This window comes from Silene latifolia, chromosome 11 (genome assembly GCF_048544455.1).
Source record: "Silene latifolia isolate original U9 population chromosome 11, ASM4854445v1, whole genome shotgun sequence".
NCBI classification, from domain to species: Eukaryota; Viridiplantae; Streptophyta; class Magnoliopsida; order Caryophyllales; family Caryophyllaceae; genus Silene; species Silene latifolia.
In genome coordinates, this window is record NC_133536.1 from 42,846,800 (window position 1) to 42,865,140 (window position 18,341).

Here is an 18,341-nt window from a genome sequence, read left to right on the forward strand (position 1 = left end):
AGAATATTCTAGAGATATCTTGTATGTATAGAAGAGTTTAGAGGCTTACAAGTTTAGGTCAGTATAGAATGCTCTATTCTAGAGAATTCTAAGAATGTGGGAGAAGGAGGAGGAGCACTATAAATAGAGGTCCTCCCCTCCCATTTTGGTGTATCCAACAAATTCACAAAAATCAATGCAAAAACTAATTCCTTCAAACTAAACACCAACTAATCAACCTTCAACTAATCAACTAAATAAACTAACAACTAATCTCCACTCTACTTCCTATACTCCCCCATACACCAACACGAATCCACGTGCCAGGGTTCCAATTCTATAAGTCCGTTCCAAGTATGCTTGGGATGGACCCTGCTAAGGTGATAAAAGAGGCAGTGAGTAGAGCATTGGTGCCATTCTACCCAATGGCAGGGCGGCTAAGGGAAAAGGCGGGGAAGAAGTTAGTGGTGGACTGTACAGGGGAAGGAGTCTTGTTTACCGAGGCTGACGCCGATGTTAGCCTTGACCAATTTAGTGAGGAACAACTTCACCCACCGGTTCCCTGCATGGAGGAGCTTCTTTATGATTATCCCTTTACTTATCATTCAGGTATATAATCTTCTCATATTTTGGTTTAGACATTTCATTAACTACTCAAAACAATAGTATCCTAGTGTTCCAAAAGTAGAGTTGTTCATGGATCATCATGTCCATTAAAACCGACGCATCTCGCTAGCAAAATAAGCGGGTACGGACAAGACATTTTTTTGGAAAAATACAAAGGCACGACTCACTAACCCAACCCAATGAATCTAACAAGCTTGTCTGGGGGGCCAAAAATGTGACGTGCGCCCGGCCGATGTCCGGCTTAAGCCCACATTTGTTCTTACGCAGTCTGGATTTTATCCATATACTGTATCTTGCTTTATTGTCGTGACTAACTAAAATTTGAAATTATATCATTTATTTGTGCCTACTCAGGTAACGAGACTCAAATGCGGAGGGTTCATATTGACACATAGAATAAACCATGCAATGGCGGATGGAACTGGCTTAGCCCAATTCCTAAATGCTGTGGGAGAGTTGGCTCGTGGAGCTCAATCCTGATCGGTTTATCCAGTTTGGAAACGCGAACTTATTAGTGCTCGAAATCCACCTCGTGTCACTTGTGTCCATCGGGAGTATGAACAAATCCCTGATATCCCACTTGGTGATAACTTAGTTTATAAGCCCTTCTTCTTTGGTAAGTGTTTATTTTTGAGGTAACTTGTTGATTTCTCTTTTCGTTATAGAGTCTCATCAAAAGTGAAAAATTATTATTATAGCCAATTTGGAAATGGGAAATCTCACGCGAAAAGAAGTGTCCGAAATCTGAAAGAATAAGAAATAGTGTACGTTGAAAGGGCTTAAGATAAAAGGAGTGTCACAAATCGCGGTTAAAAAAGAAATTGAAATATTTACTAGAAAAATTCATAAAGAAATAAATACGGAAGAGCGATCTTTCAATAACTTAGTGAGAGATCGTCTTCCCTGTAATTTCACCTATTCGTGGATATGAGATTTTAAAAACGTAATAGTATATTAAAGAAAATGTAAGTTATGGAGTAACAAATTAAACTACCAAGGGTGTTGCATTTTATCTTCTGCACTTCAAATAACGTTCGTTCATTGTCCATATACAGGTTTAACGGAGATAAATGCCCTACGGCGCTTCCTCCCAACACACCTGAAATCATCTTCAACATTTGAACTCCTCACTGCTGTGTTATGGCGGAGCCGCACTATTGCGTTGCGACTCCACCCAGATGATGAGGTTCGCGCTCGAATATATGTTAATGCTCGCCACAAATATAAGAACCCTCCACTTCCAGTTGGCTACTACGGTAATGTCATTGCCACTCCGCATGCCATCGCCACTGTCGGCAACCTCGTTTCCAATGATGTCACCTACGCCTTGGAACTCGTCAAAGCCGTAAAAAATAATGTTAACGAGGAGTACATGAGGTCTTTGGCCGATTATATGGTTGCCAACGGTAGACCACGTTACACTAGGGCTCACACCTTCTCTGTGTCAGACGTCAGCCGACTTAATCTCGACCAGTTTGATTTTGGGTGGGGTTCACCCGTACAAGGTGGACCCGCGAGGGCGTGGTTGGGTGGTCCCACGCCTGGGTATGGAAGTTTCTACTTTGCTTCTAAAAATAGTAAAGGTGAAAAAGGGATTTTGGTGCCAATGTACTTGCCTCCCTTGGCAATGCAGATGTTTATTGAAGAGATTAACGGATATTTGGATAATAACGTTTCGAAGCACTTGATTGCGAATCCGAGATCCACCTCCATAGAAAAGTTTTCTTATTGTGCTCAGTACAAGTCATGTCCGGAAATACACAAAAAAAGAAAAATTGAACCCATCTAGAACCACAACCCATTATACGAGGTTAATGGAACGGGCAAGGACGAAAGGGAAAAGGGCGGAGGGATGGAGGAAGAGAGTTTTCTCTCAACATCGTTCCGGTTAGGGTGCAAACTCATGTCCCACATATTTAGAATAAAGATGGAAGATCATCTTTATAAGTATCTACTAGGGTCTTTTGCCAAAATAATCATTTTGTCAAAATTAATTCCCTACTAACCATATTGTAAAACTATTTACAAAAATGACAATATCCTATCTTAAAGCAAAATAAATGGAAAGTTGCCTGCAACCTATTGTTACCCAGACCCGTTAATCCTATATATCCATCTTCAGTATATTACTCTTCCTATTCCTACACGAAAAATTTACTTAAAATTTTTGGATTTATTTTTCTATTTAGTGGTGTCTAGTGAATAGTGATTGAAAGAAAAAATAATGAATAAATTTGGCTGTAGCTTTGGATTTGTGTTGTGCGGTATATAGATTTCAATCAGAAGTAGTAAACTACATAAGTACTCATAAACGGGTGGTAAGAAAGGTAAGACGGTTAGAAAGGTGTGTTTACCAACCGCAATATACTCATTTATGATCGGCATCCCACTTTCGAAAATCGGATTGCAAAAGTTGTAAACTTCTAGCCTATAACCGAGGTTGGCTGGTAATTTCCTGACTACATAAATTAAATATACCGTATTCTGACGGTATTGCTTGGCGATTAGAAGTTATGGTCAATAATAGTTGATACGAGCGGGCATCGATTTAGTGAGTGTCATGAGTAATGACTCACGAGAGTGTCATACGAGGTGGTTGAGTGTGGATTTGTGGAGGTAGGGGAAAGGGAAACACATATAATTAGCAGCCATGGTTAGTTTAGAAAATAGTTTTAAAAAATGCTAATTTGGTAAATAGTTTTGTTAGAATGGTTAGTTTGGCAAAAGACCCTATCTACTAAATATAATAGTACGAGGCCTTTTGGGAAGGAGCCCAAGAGTAAATCCGTGAGAGCTTATCCCAAAGCGGGCAATATCGTACTACTATGGGTTGTGGACACTGGTGCAGCAGAGGCCCAATACGGGATATTCATGCTTCCGCACAAAAAGTGGTATCAGAGCCCAAGGTTCGACTTGGGCTAGACACGAGTATTCATCAGCAGGCCCAAGACTTGAAGTTGTACACTGTAAGGCATGGAACTCCTTGCTCGGGGTGAGTCCTTGAGCAGACCCGGTTCAGGGTTAAATGGATAAAAGGCGTCCTTCCCAAGAGTAAATTCGTGAGGGCTTGGCCCAAAGCGGACAATATCGTACTATTATGGATTGTGGACACCGGTGCAGCAGAAACCCAACACGGAATATTCACGCTTCCGCACAACAGTTCCTTTCTTATACGAGAAACAATTTGACTTATAGAAGCAAATTAGAGGGATCTTTTTTTCCTCCACTCGAAATCCATCCACCTTCATTTTACGAATCAAACAATGAAAATTACTTCCTTGAAAATCGCTAATGAAGAATTTGGATAATTGTTAGAGATAGGGGATTGTGGTGGTATTGTGGAGGGATCGGCTAGGGTTGGTGGTGGTTATTATGGTTGTGGTAGTGGTGTGATGTAAGGTGGAAGGATAGTTTTGAGAGTTAAGCAATGACATATAATTGTTATGTTGTTTTCTTCCTGATATGGATTTGTAGCCTTTGGATGTAGGGTTTTCTAATGTACTAAACTCAAGGAAGAGGCCTATATAAGGACTCATTTCCCCACTGCATCGAGGCAACTGATTATTAAATGAAAATTAAAAACATGCATTTCATCTCAACATTCCAAACTTGTGAAATAATATTTAGTTTGTATAAGGCCTGGAATTCAACTTGTGATAATCTGTAGTTGAATGTTCAAAGCCTGTTAGTAAGCTTATATTAACCTTTATGCATCCTTTGGTTAATTTAATCTTGTTGTTAAAACCATATTTCTGTTCTTATTTCTTGTGAATTATGTGAGAATTAGTTCAGAAATTATATCTTTGTTCAATTTTTATAAATCTTAAATTCTCTTAAAGTTCTTTGTTATTTGATTCAGTAATTGGTATCAGAGTTTTGGTTGAGAATTGTTGTGAGGTCATTATCCTTAACAACATTTAAAAACGCAAAAGTAGGGCAATGAGTGAAGAGATTTTAGTAGGAATTGAGTATAAAGTTAAGGTCTTGAATGGAGTTGTCAATGTCATGGTAAGAGCCTTAAATACCATGATGAACGCTCAGATTGATCGCGGAGACAGACCACCTAGAGGCAAAGGTAGAGGAAGAGGACCGGCCACCATCTGGTGGAGGTGAAGAGGACGTCAACTTGACTGGGAGACATCTCAGATTCAAATGAAAGCACCATAAGCATAAAGACATGTATTTAAAGGTAGAAATCTCTGACTTTTCTGGTAGTCTAAATCCTAATGATTTACTAGGATAGTTAAGAGATATTGAGAGAGTCTTTGAATATAAAGGATACACTGATGCTAAGACTATCAAAGTTGATATCTTGAAATTAACAGGTTATATTTCACTTTGGTATGTGAACATGAAGTTTCAAAGGAATAGAGAAGGGCGAGAAGGAAAGAATCTATTAAGTCTTGGCCTAAGCTTAAAAAGATATTGTTGAGTAAGTTTGTTGCTAAGGATTACACTCAGGATTTGTTTGTTAAGTTGTCTAAATTGAGGCAAAACGAAAACCCTGTAGAGACTTACTTAAGGGACTTTGAGCAATTAACCCTGCAATATGATATAAATGAGAAGTCTGAACAGAAAATTGCTAGGTTCCTGGAAGGGTTAGATAGTAGCATTGCTAACAAAGTTAGGATGAAACCCTTGTTATTTTATGATGTTGTAAACATGTCTCTTTAAGTTTGAGAAAATGGGAAAATCTAGGACACAGTGCCTAAAATTGCAAAGATTGGACTTTTTGTATTGACGTCCATCTTGTACGAGGGCATATTAGAAATATTCATATCTATCCTTTAGTTAATTACTTATCATGCCTATAGTCTTGATAAAAAGGATTAACCAAAACTCTATCTTATGAGTCGTACTCTACGATTTGTTTAGGACTCTATTTCTGTACATTTGCATCTTGTACTCGTTATAAATAGGTCTCCAATATACACAAACACAATTATTCATACAATTTACATCCAATAATATTCGATCTTTTATAAATTTGTAATGATATCCTTGACATGATAGAAAATACAAGGTCATATATAAAAATAAAAAAAAAACTAATATTATTTATTTGTCAATGTGAAAAATTACACAAATACTATCCTACAACCAGTTGTATAGTAGCATTGTACAACCGCCTCAAAGTTGTTGAACACTCACACAAAGTTGTTGAGTTATTTTACAAGTTATTGAGTTATTTTACAAAGTTATTGAGCTTAATAATTATTCTGTTAAGCTCAATAACTTTGTATCATAGATCGATAATTTTGTTAGTAAGCTCGATAACTTTATAATAAAGCTCAACTACATTAAATAAGTTGTATACAACCAGTTGTATAATACCATTAACTGGAAAAATTAAGGGTAAAAGCTTCTTTTGAAGCATTTTCCCAAAAGAGCAACTACAAGTATGAGTATCCAGAATAAACCGAGCCTGATTACTAACAACGGTGTATTTTATAGGTTCGGTCAACTAAACCGTTTTGACAAAGCAGTTAGTTACGGTTCGCAATTTTAGAAAATCGGTTAACCGAATAAAACCGTTTCACTAAGAACTAAGTAATAAATATTAAAATATTATGTAATTTTTTTTCTTTTGTTTCATTTATCTAGTATATCCAAACTCAAAGTTTCTTAAATTGATTAATAATTACGTTTATATAATTAACTGTATTGTTGAGTATAATATATAATAAAAATGTAATTAAAATGACTAGAAAAAATAAATGGAAATTGAAAAAAAAAAGTATATGTAGAAGTGTAGAACGATATCAATTAATGTTGTTCATCGAGTCGCTTATGACCATTTAAATCGGTTAACCAAACCGTTTATAATCGTTAAAAATGGTGCAGTTCAGATTTGGAGTTTGGCCTAACCAAGCCACATATAAACCGAATTAAACCATTTCTCTAAGAACTAAGTAAAAAAAATTAAAATATTACTCCCTCCATACCACACCAATAGTAACATGGACCCACTTTTTGTGAGGAGAAAAGTGGGTCCATGTTACCATTGGTGTGGTATGGATGGAGTATGTAAAAAATTATTCTTTTGTTTCATTTTTCTAGTATATCCAAACTCAAAGTTTCGTAGATTGATTAATAATTAAGTTTATATAATTAACTGTCTTGTTGAGTATAATATATAACAAAAATGTAACTAAAATTGTAACACCCCACGTTAATTGAAGAGGTTCAGTGATAGGCTTAAATGACTAGTGCTTAAAGGAATTGGAAGTACTACCCATATCAACAAAGTGGACTTTCTTTTATCATCCATGCAAAAGAACTTCACAATTAAGCGTGCTTGGCTGGGAGTAGTCTTAAGATGGGTGACATCTTGGGAAGGTGTTGGAATATGTGTCCTCCGACAATAATGCGATCACAACTGTTGATCATGATGATCACATGTTTAAGTCTCATCATAAAGAATACTGTTCCGGGTGTAATTCCAGAGCAAGTATTGTTACCACCCGTGGCTTGTAGAATAATGTCTTGAGCTAAATCCTTCTTTCCTTAATTGTTCCTCTCGGCCTCTCCTGCAACAATGAACGAACTGAGGGCTTGGCTTTGTGCCAAGCGTACTCACTCCGACGCTCAAGTCAGTAAACTCAAGGGATAAGTTGTTACTTGGCTGAATGTATATTGTAGAGAGATAAGGAAGATAATACCAGATGAATAGTGTTTCTTAGGTTAGGTTGTGGATCCTTTCCTCAATGAAGTTTGAGGAGTATTTATAGACTTTCACCTTTTGTCACGTAGTGGCCAAGTGGCCAAGTGGCTAGCAGGTGGAAAGACTGATCTACCCCTCGGCCGAGGGACCTATGGCAGGCCGGCGGGCCCTGTTGACACACCGCCGAGGGGTCTTGGATATGAGTACGCGGGTATGTGTCCCGGCCGGCAGGTTGTCATGCCGAGACACAGGCTGACAGGCCGATGGGCTGCATCGGCTAGGCTGCCTAAGTCGTTGACTTGTTGTGGATATCTTTGACCTTGCTCAATATGTTGACCTGGTCAGCGGTGCAGAATATGCCCCATCAATTTGCCCCCCGCGTAGTCTATGCCGTGGTATGGGCTCCGATGTACGTTTGAGCGTATATTCTGCGCAAGTAATTTGTAAAAATTTTCTCGATCGGCTTCTTCTGCGGCGGCTTCTTTTACCTCGGTCTGGTCTTTCTTAGGCCGTACCATATCCCCCCTCCACATGGATGTGTAAAGGGCATCCGATGTGGAAAAGAAAGTGACGCCGGCCGAGACCAGGGGTTGAGAGTGCCGGTTGTTTTTGATTGCCCCCGGCCGGTGCTACTTAGCTTGGTTGATCATGTGGCCGGCGGAGAACGGATGCTTGGGAATTTGTTGAGGAAGGTGAATAGGCGGAGAGATATGAATGGGCGTGTTGAAGACGCTTGGTCATCATTTGCATTGATTGACGTTCAACCTTGCAGAACGATTGACATCCCGTGGTTGCATGTCCGACACGTGTCCGCACGCCGATTGGTTGACGCTTCATGGGTCGTTCTCTCGATTGGTCCTTCTTCATGGGCTTTTCCCTATAAATAGGGCGCTTATCCCGTGAAATTGGCCACCAATTTTATTCTCCAAAATTTTCCTCTCTAAACTTTCAAGGGTTTCATTGTCTTCTAATTTTCGAGTTGTTACTCCGTGGTGTTTTTCTTCAAGGTAAACAAACAAACTTTCCAATTTCTTAACTTTGTAAGTTTTTATTGTAAACATGTCTTCTGCGATGCTGGGCCTAGCAAACCGGCGCGGGGGTTCCCGTCGCGTCTTGATGAGGAGGAGAAGTTGGACGCCCTCCTGGTAAGGCACAGGGGCCCTAGGTCTCCTTCTCCTGAAGTTGATCCTCGAATTTTGGAGGAATGGGAGGATGACGATGACGTCGATGATGACGCAGACGATTTTGGTGATGATGCTGAAAAGGCTCGTCCCAAAGAGGGGAGGCAGTACGTTATGGATCACGGTGACGTCTGTAAGGTACGCGTTGACCGAGCTTGGACCCATAAGTTGGCCGATTGTTCCGTGAGACATTTTTCGAGGGCCATTTCTTCTTTGGCAGGGGATACAAGATTGTTATCCCTGAGGAGGGTCAGGCCGTCTGTTGCCCTCCACCGGGCCATACCGGCGTATACATGCGACACTTGGAGTACGGGCTCCGGTTTCCACTGAATGAGTACGTCATGGCCATCATCAAAGCTATGAACGTCGTTGTGGCCCAACTGCATCCGTTGGCCATGAGGACGATAGTCGGCTTTGTGTGGCTTTGTCTCTTCAAGGGGGAGGCCCCGACGGTGAATTTATTCCGTCGGCTTCATTATCTCCAGCCGTCAATCTCTGGCCGCGTCGGTTGGTACAGTGTGCACATGGAGAAGGGTTATGTCTCTGTTGACAAACTTACTTCTTGCAAAGACTGGAGAGATCGGTGGGTGTACGTTAAAGTGCCGGATGACTATCCGCTGCCCCGCTGCTTTCAGCACCAAGTTAACTTGCGGTGTGAGACTAAGGCGGAACATGACAGATGGGTCACCCGGAAAAAGCTCAAGATGGATGCCAGCAAGGTCCTTCTTAAAGAGGATGAGAAGCTGGCGATGAGGCTTTTTGAGGCGGACAAGAGTGGGGTGCCGAAAAGATGGATTCCCCCAACGCAGATCATTCTTCAGGATGAGCCGCTCTGCCATGTCGGCCTCATACCGGCCTTAGCACAGGGTGAGTGGGGTCGGTATGAGGCCCATCACCGCTGTCAATGTTCCTGTTTTTCGAACTTCGATTTATTTCTTCTACTTAATTCTTGCTTTATTTCCTTCGCAGACTACTTTGGACCGGATTTGTCTGAGGATATCCTCCTGAGAATGGGCCGCACAAAGACAAAACCGTTGCTAACTTGCATCCCAAGGCTCTGACCCATGACCGCAGGACGTCGCCGAATGATCTTATGGACCAAAGAAATGAAAAGCTTGAACGTGGTGGAGGCCCAGGCGAAGGTTGTTAGTAACATGCCGCGCCATACGCGAAAAACAAAGCCTTCGGCGGTGATGGCGTCGACATCGGCTCTGCCCTCCATCCCCCCTGTTCAGAAGGAGACGGTGGAGATCGTTTATATCTCCAATGGGGATGACTCCGATGAGGAGGAGGGGTCGCCCCTTGTCCGTAAAAAAGAAAGCACGACCTTTTACTGCTGCTGCTTCTTCTGCTGGCGACGAGGAAATGCGCCCTTCGGCCAAGAAGGCCAAGCACGGTATTGATCTATCCGGCGGCTCAGTTTAGCCGGTTCATCAGCCGCTGATGACGGGCTCTTGGCATGCCTATGTATGTTGATACGATGCTCTTTTTTTTTTATTTTTGTAGATCAGCCGCTGTCGACCGCCGCTCTTGTTGAGCAGCAAGTGGAGGAGAACCCCGCGGATGGTGATCATAACGTCGCCATCGACTCTTCATCCCGGAAGGTTTCCCTTTCCCGACCGCAGTCGGTGATCGAAACGTCGCCACCGGCTCTTCATCCCGAAGGCTTCCCCTCCCGCTTGTAGCGGAAAGCGAGGTTGATCAAGAGATCGGCGAGGTGGAACGAGGCCGCCGGTGCTCGTATCATGGAGCAGGAGAAGGCCGTGGCGCAATCCACTTTTGAGCTTAATGCCACTAAGAAGGTGGCCGCGAAGGCGAAGCGGATCTTCTCAATGAGCGAGAGGCTTAGGGGAGGGTGAGAAAGCGCTCTTGGGCGAGAGAAGCTCGGCGAGGACGCTGAAAATGAGGTCCTTGTTGAGAGAGCCAAGGCCGAGGCTGCTGCGGCCGAAGTTGAAAAGTCTTTGGCGAAGTGTGACCTTGTTCGAGGCACGCCGACCTTTATCTCCAAAGCGAGAATGAATTCGAGAACGGTTTCGAGATCCGGGGAAGGTGATTCAGAGCAAGGAGGCCATCATCAGGCAAAAGGAGGACGACATTGAGATGCTCCAAACCGACATGCTCCCTAACATGTGCGCCGAATTCCGGGATCTGGCCGAAGACGCTGCCAGGGAAGTGATTGGGGAACTCTTCCCTCTTGACGGTTCCTTCCCGTGGGGCAGATTTAACGAGCTGTTTGACGACAAGCTCGAAGCTAAGGAGAATGCCGTGGAGGAGAGGGCCAAGGAGGCGGTGAGGGTGAAGATAGAGAAAGAGGCGGCCGAGGAGGCGTGACCCTTCTTGAGAAGGCAAAGACGGCCAATGAGGAGGCCAAGAGAATGAGGGAAGCTGAGGCTGCCGAGGCAAAGGCTGAGGCCGCTGAAGCTGAGGCTGCCAGGAAAACCGCTGGGTTGCCCATCGAAGGAGATGCTGCTACCGCTGCGATGGCGAGCAAAGAAATGACATAGGGAGATGATATCTCAGCCCTTTTGCCTTTCTTGTCTTTGTATTTTGTACAACTTTGGTAGGTTGTCTTTTGGCTGACCCTTATGGGGACGGCCGTCGTTTGCATTTCTTGTAATTTGTTGAACATTTTTAATAAGAGCTCGTTTCGTCTGCCTCCGGCTTGGTCGAGGTCTTTACCTCATTCCTTTTTCTTGTGCTAATAGTTGAGCGTCTCAATCTGTACTTAGCGTTTTCACTTTGCCTCTGGCTTGGCCGAGGTCTTTTCTTGTCTTTGTCTGAGTTTTTCTCATGTTATTAATTTGGCGTCTCCTTTGTTTCCGCCTTGGCTTGGCCGAGGCAGTCTAGAGTGCGTTCCTCAACTGTGTAACGCTTCTAAGGCGTTTTGATCGCTTTGCGAGTATCAACTGCGTTGGTCGTGACCGTCGAGGTGTTCGTTTCCTGAGGGTGATTGCCATTCTCGCCGGTGTGACGGTGTCAGCCGGCGTGTGCTCCTTGTTATTGACTGCCGTGGCGTCTACCTCTTGGAGTGACTGCGACGGCGTCAAACCTCTTGGGGTGACTGCCGTGGCGTCTACTACTTGGGGTGACTGCGACGGCGCCTACCTCTTGATGGAGACTGCCGTGGCGTCTACCACTTCGAGTGACTGCGACGGCGTCAAACCTCTTGGGGTGACTGCCGTGGCGTCTACTACTTGGGGTGACTGCGACGGCGCCTACTTCTTGATGGAGACTAGCCGTGGCGTCTACCACTTGGAGTGATCTGCGACGGCGTCAAACCTCTTGGGGTGACTGCCGTGGCGTCTACTACTTGGGGTGACTGCGACGGCGCCTACTTCTTGATGGAGACTGCCGTTCTTGTCGGTATGACAGTGTGAGCCGACGTCTGCATTACTGAAAAAGACTGCCGCTCTTGTCGGTATGACAGTGCGAGCCGGCGTCTGCTGCTTCCTAGTGACTATGGGGAAAATGAACATTTTGATGGAAGACTTGGACGATTTTTCATTAGATAAAAACATGCGTCGGGGTGCCCACAGCTGTTTTGGACACCTCCGCCGCTACACAGAGTTTTCCCGAGATTACCAGTGTCCTAATGGTTTATCAAAGGCACACCTTCCCGATCGTACCGCTAGTTACATCCATGAGGTCGCCCTCCTGTTGTAAGGATAGACTTTTCCCTTTCTCTGATTTCTTTGCCACTTTGAGGGATTGCATGTTGCATCCTCTGGCAGCTATCTGGACGTTGATCACCTCGTCATTCTCGTCTTTGGAGACGAGCTTATGCGCTTCCCCCCGGTCTGAGACATACATCAGTGTTAGGGCCCGGATGGACATCACTGCGTCGGCCTCGCTCAGGGTGACTCGGCCTATGAGAACGTTGTAGGCGGACGAGCCGTCGACGACCACGAACTCAGCTAGGACATTCTTAGCCGCATTCCTTTCGCCGAACGTCACCGGGAGTCCGATTGATCCCGGTGGTACCACGCCCCCCCAGAAGCCGTATAGTGGGTTGGTGCGGGGCTCAAGTCCTTGACTTTCGGTAGAGGCCGAGGAAGCACTCCACGAACATGATGTTCGTGTACGCGCTGTGTCAATCGGGCACCTCTTGACCGGTGGTTGGATATGTCCAAATTGACTACAAGTGGGTCGCTGTGAGGAGCGATGACTCCTTCGTAGTCCTTCCTTCCAACGGTCATATCGGGGATGTTGGAAGCGGGGATCGCTGTGTTGGGCACAAAGTTGATGGCCTGATATAGCTCGTTCAGGTGTCGTTTGTGCCCATGAGCGGACCCTCCGTTCTCGTTGCCCCCGATGACAACATGGATCACTCCTATCCGTTCAAGACGCAATTTCTTACCCGCTGCGGCGTCGGTCTTTTGGCCTTTGGCAACGTACTTGCCGAGGCTCCCCTTCCGGATCGCTCTTCAATGGCATTCTTCGGATGCCTAGGCGATCGTTGGTTAAATGGCGGTGTGGCCATGGTACTCACAAGATCTTGGCTCGTGTCACCGTCACTTTTTGGCTTGGGGGTCTCTCCCACTTCGGCCCTCGTTTTTGCTCGGGCGAAGACCTCGGCGGCGATACGACGAGAGGGGTTTTATCATTATACCGCCTCTGGTGGTACGTTCCTGAACTCCACCCGGCGCCCGTCGAGTCCTGTTTCCTGGCAGATTTGTCCGACCGTGACCCCTTATTGTCACGGCGTCTTTCATCGGACCGTGATCCATTGTTGTCGCGGCGTCTTTCATCCGGGTTGTCCTCCCGGTGGCTCTTCTTTTCTGAGTGCTCGGCCTCGCTGGGGCCTACCCAGGTCTTGTGATAGTCTTCTACCTTGATGGCTTGGTCAGCCATCTTCCTGGCGGCATCCAAACCCAGGCCTCCGCACTTGATGAGCTCATTTTTTAAATCTCCCCTTGGGAGGCCCTTCATCAGCGCGAAGGCCGCCAGTTCGGGATTAATTTCTCGAATCTGCTGGACCTTTCCATCGAACCTCTTCACATAGCTTCGTAGAGACTCGCCCCCCTCCTGTTTGATAGTTAGGAGGTCTGACGTCTCCACGGCCCTTCTCTTGTTGCAAGAGTATCAAGCTAGAAAGGCGTCCCTTAGGTCGGCGTAATAGTATACCGAGCCGTCGGGAAGCCCCTTGTACCAACTTTGAGCCATCCCATGCAAAGTTGTTGGGAAAACTCGGCACCAGACCTCATCGGGCTGCTCCCATACCGACATGTAAGACTCGAAAGCCTCGGCGTGGTCGGCTGGATCACTATCTCCTTTGTATGATAGAGGTGGCAACTTGAGCTTAGTTGGCACCTGGACTTCTAGGACGTGGCGCGAGGGGTGTCGACCACGTGTCGAACGACACGCGGCGATCGGCTCCTCGCATTCCTAATCCGGCTCCTCTCCTCGTAGCGGGAAGGACTCCTTCTTCGACTTGGACTTCTTCTCCAACTCTGCCGAGTCGGACTCCTCGGCTCCTTTGGGGTAAGCCTCGTTCGTCTTTGTGGGGACGCTGTCCTCCCATGAGTGCGGGAAGGACTTAGGTCTACCACGCCCACTTTGGGCTCCCGCGACTTGACCGGGTCGGCTTCTCCTAGTGCTCTGTTCAAATTTTTCGAGTCACGTTTTGGGCCCCGGTCTCCCGGGCGGTTTCCGCCGCTCTTGTCGGCGTGACGGTGTGAGCGGCGTATTACCAATTAGGTCCAGGAGCATTTTCAGTTTTGCTACGTCAACCACATGTCCCATGATGGTGACCTGGTTGGCTGGCAGCGGCGTGTCTGGTATTATTGGCATCCCGAACTCCGGTTGGATTACTCCGCCGGTGGAGGGCTGCACGACTCCAGAATTGTTGAAGGTATCATCTTGGTAGAATGCGGTTTCGTCGGTCACGAGTGCGTCTTGTTGTTTCGACATCTTCTTAGCTTTTTGGGTGGGTTTTTGTTGTTTTTTTTTTTGTTTGGGAATGAATGTGACTAGCTTCTAGTAGCGATTTCCCCACAGACGGCGCCAATTGTTCCGGGTGTAATTCCAGAGCAAGTATTGTTACCACCCGTGGCTTGTAGAATAATGTCTTGAGCTAAATCCTTCTTTCCTTAATTGTTCCTCTCGGCCTCTCCTGCAACAATGAACGAACTGAGGGCTTGGCTTTGTGCCAAGCGTACTCACTCCGACGCTCAAGTCAGTAAACTCAAGGGATAAGTTGTTACTTGGCTGAATGTATATTGTAGAGAGATAAGGAAGATAATACCAGATGAATAGTGTTTCTTAGGTTAGGTTGTGGATCCTTTCCTCAATGAAGTTTGAGGAGTATTTATAGACTTTCACCTTTTGTCACGTAGTGGCCAAGTGGCCAAGTGGCTAGCAGGTGGAAAGACTGATCTACCCCTCGGCCGAGGGACCTATGGCAGGCCGGCGGGCCCTGTTGACTCACCGCCGAGGGGTCTTGGATATGAGTACGCGGGTATGTGTCCCGGCCGGCAGGTTGTCATGCCGAGACACAGGCTGACAGGCCGATGGGCTGCATCGGCTAGGCTGCCTAAGTCGTTGACTTGTTGTGGATATCTTTGACCTTGCTCAATATGTTGACCTGGTCAGCGGTGCAGAATATGCCCCATCAAATACAATTGGGAAGTAATATTTTTACTGTCAACTGATCAACATATATCGGTAATGATTGGCTGACTAGAGTTTGACATTACTGTCGTGCGACGGTGGTGATCAGTTGATCCCCTAGGTCATACCTATAGGGCAACACTCTTAATTGATCATTTAATTAATCGTATAACGTTACGAGTTAATTAAATTACTTGAAAATTGACGGAGGATTTTGGAAGTAAAATTTACGTGTCTCATTGAAATTTGATTAAAATGAGATACGGTCTGAGTAATCGAATTGTATCATTACTCAGATGAAATCATTGTTTAAGGAAACAATTAAATTGAATGAATTATTATAAATACAATTTGTTGTGATTTATAAATGGTAAAATATTTTGGTACAAGTAATTATGAATTACTGAGTCGATTTTTGTATATGACGTATTTTTTAATAATACGTTGATTTTTAATATGTTAAAAATACATAACAATTTTATGTGACATATGACATGTGACATATTGACAAATTTGACAAAAATAAAATGGGTTCCATTTTATGGAGGTGTCGAAATAAGGAGGAGGTTTAGGCTAATATTGTGTTTGATTAATTAGTGGAGAACACAATCATTTACCATAATTATCTAGCCATGCACACCTAGTTTACATTGTGAAGACAAACAAAGGCATGCATTGGCTCCCCTACCCTCCTCCTACCCGGTTTTCTTGACAAAGAAAGGCAAGGGTTTTTGCCTTATATTTTTGATAAAACAATACATAATTTCATTGTAAGATTCATTCATTATTCATTCATCTAAAATTTGAGTTTTAAAAAGATAAAAATACTTCCTCTTCTCTTCTCTCTCAACCGGTTTTTGGGAGATTAAAACCAAATTATTTTGGGTCATTTTTCCTACAAAATTAATATTATCTAGTATTCATAGTATTAATTTTATTAAGAGTGAGTTTTGGGTATAAATCCTTGGGAGAGATCCTACACTTGGGTCTTTGTTCATCCAAAAGGAAAGCTCAAGAACAAGAGAGAAAGGTGATCTCTCTTGTGCCCATATTAACCAAATTTCCAATGTAAGAACAAAGTTTCTTCTTTATTTTGTTTAAATGTTTGCATGCATAAGATCATTCTTTAATTTTATGACAAATTAAATTAAAACATATATGAATATGTAAGTATATAGATCTACTTTTCCTTCAGAAGGTTCCCGGGATGCGCATGAGTGGGGACAAAATGCGCTATAAAAGACCCGTGTTGATCTGTGGGCCATGTACACAGCCTGGTGAGTTATCATAAGTAACCGCTTCCGACCCGGTTTGGGCCGAGATGTTACAAAAATGACTAAAAAAAATAAATGAAAATTGAAAAAAACTATATGTAGAAGGGTAGAATGATATCAGTTAATCGTTAATTGAACCGCTTATGATCATTCAAATCGGTTAACCGCACCTTTATAACCTTTAAAAATGGTGTGGTTCAGATTTGGAGTTTGGCCTAACCAATCCACATATAAACCGAATTAAATGAGTACTTTGGTAACCTTAACTGTTTTTGAACACTCATAAACAACAAGGACCCTACTTATATTTTCTTAGACAATATTAAAAATAACAATAAGTCTATTGGATATCTTGTGACGAGTTAAATATCACTCACATGGGTAGATAAGACAAAAATTAAAGTGTCTTAAGAGTCACAAATAACTTGTGTTTTATTTAGAATAAATTATCGATTACACCCACGCTTAATCCACTCTTTTTTTTAGATTTACTCCCACGTCAAATTTTTTTATTACATTACACCCAAATTAATATCTCACGTTATAATTTGCACCCAAGGCCATTTTCAGGTAAAAGATATTATGAAGTGACGAAATTACCCCCGCATTTATAACTATCACTCAAGTTGTGACTATTGATTTACTTCCCTTCTTTCACCCGTTTAACCTAATTTCATCAAAATATTCCCCCTCCTCCCCCCCAAAAAAAAAAATTCCCCCAAAATTCCGCGATGATGGATTCCGGGAAGAAGCCTAATAGGTTTACATACAATGGGATACTCCAAGGTGTTTGCTCAATTGGAAAAGTTGATGATGCATTACTTATTTTCAAGTCGATATTTGTGGATGAGGCTTATCTAAAGCCTGATGCCGTGATTTACAACACAATGCTTTTAGGGCTTTGCAAGAAAGATTGTCTTGAGGAAGTTGTCGCACTATATGGTAAAATGGTTGCCTCAGGCATATATACAGATTTACTGATTTATACCACACTTATTGGAGCTTATTTGAAGGAGGGGCGGGTCGAGAAAGCCCTCGAGCTCTGGAAACACATAATTGACTCAAAAAATGTTCCTGATTCTCAAATCTATAGCATTTTAATTGATGGGTTTTGTAAATTACAGATGGTCAATATTGCCAAAGGTCTTTTCTTGAAATTAAAGAATGATGAAGAAGGGAATGAATGAGGAGAAGGATGAACAAATATGCTTTATAAAGGAAGGAATAAGGCTAAAATCGTTATAAATTAAATGTTTAAACCAAAAAATTTGAAAATTGACGGAAATTTGGCCTCAATCCAATATTGGGTGCAAATTATAACCTGAAATATTAATTTGGGTGTAATTTAATAAAAAAAATTGACGTGGGAGTAAATGTAAAAAAGCGGATTAAGCGAGGGTGTAATTGATAATTTATTCTTTTATCTACATAGTATAAAAGTGGAGTTTTTTAAAGAGTTCTTATTGGTTGTTGAGTTTCAACATGTGGGTCCTCCATGTTTTTTATTCTATTTAATTACTCTCTTTCCTCAACCCAATTTCTCTTACTTCTATCTCATATTCCTATTTTAACTACTTATGTTTAATGTCATAATTTATATAAAACGTTGCAATTTACATACATCCAACTGGTCTAACATGTCAAATACCTAAAATAAAATTCTAATAAAAAACGGTTGTATATTATATGATATTCAAATTTAATATTTATCAAATATTCGAATCTCCAAATTTGACTATTTATATTGTCACGGTATTGAACACTTAATCACACTCAATTATATGCTCATGTATCTAATAACAGCGCCTACTATTACGACCTGTACTTTTTGTGTACGGGTATTAAACTAGTTTAACCCGTTAATGTACGGGTATAAAAACTAGTTTAACCCGTTACAAACTTGTGATAGAGGTTGTCGGTTACACATGAAAATTTGTGAAAAATGAAAGACCTGGACTCAAAACGTACATGATAACGACAACCATGGAAAAATCGTTCTCGGGGCAA

The 18,341-nt window shown here is 43.0% G+C and overlaps 1 pseudogene; it reads left to right on the forward strand.

The window, feature by feature from the left end:
- The first annotated feature begins 344 nt into the window (after positions 1–344).
- Positions 345–2,395, forward strand: LOC141613302 (benzyl alcohol O-benzoyltransferase-like; annotated as a pseudogene).
- Positions 2,396–18,341: the final 15,946 nt, after the last annotated feature.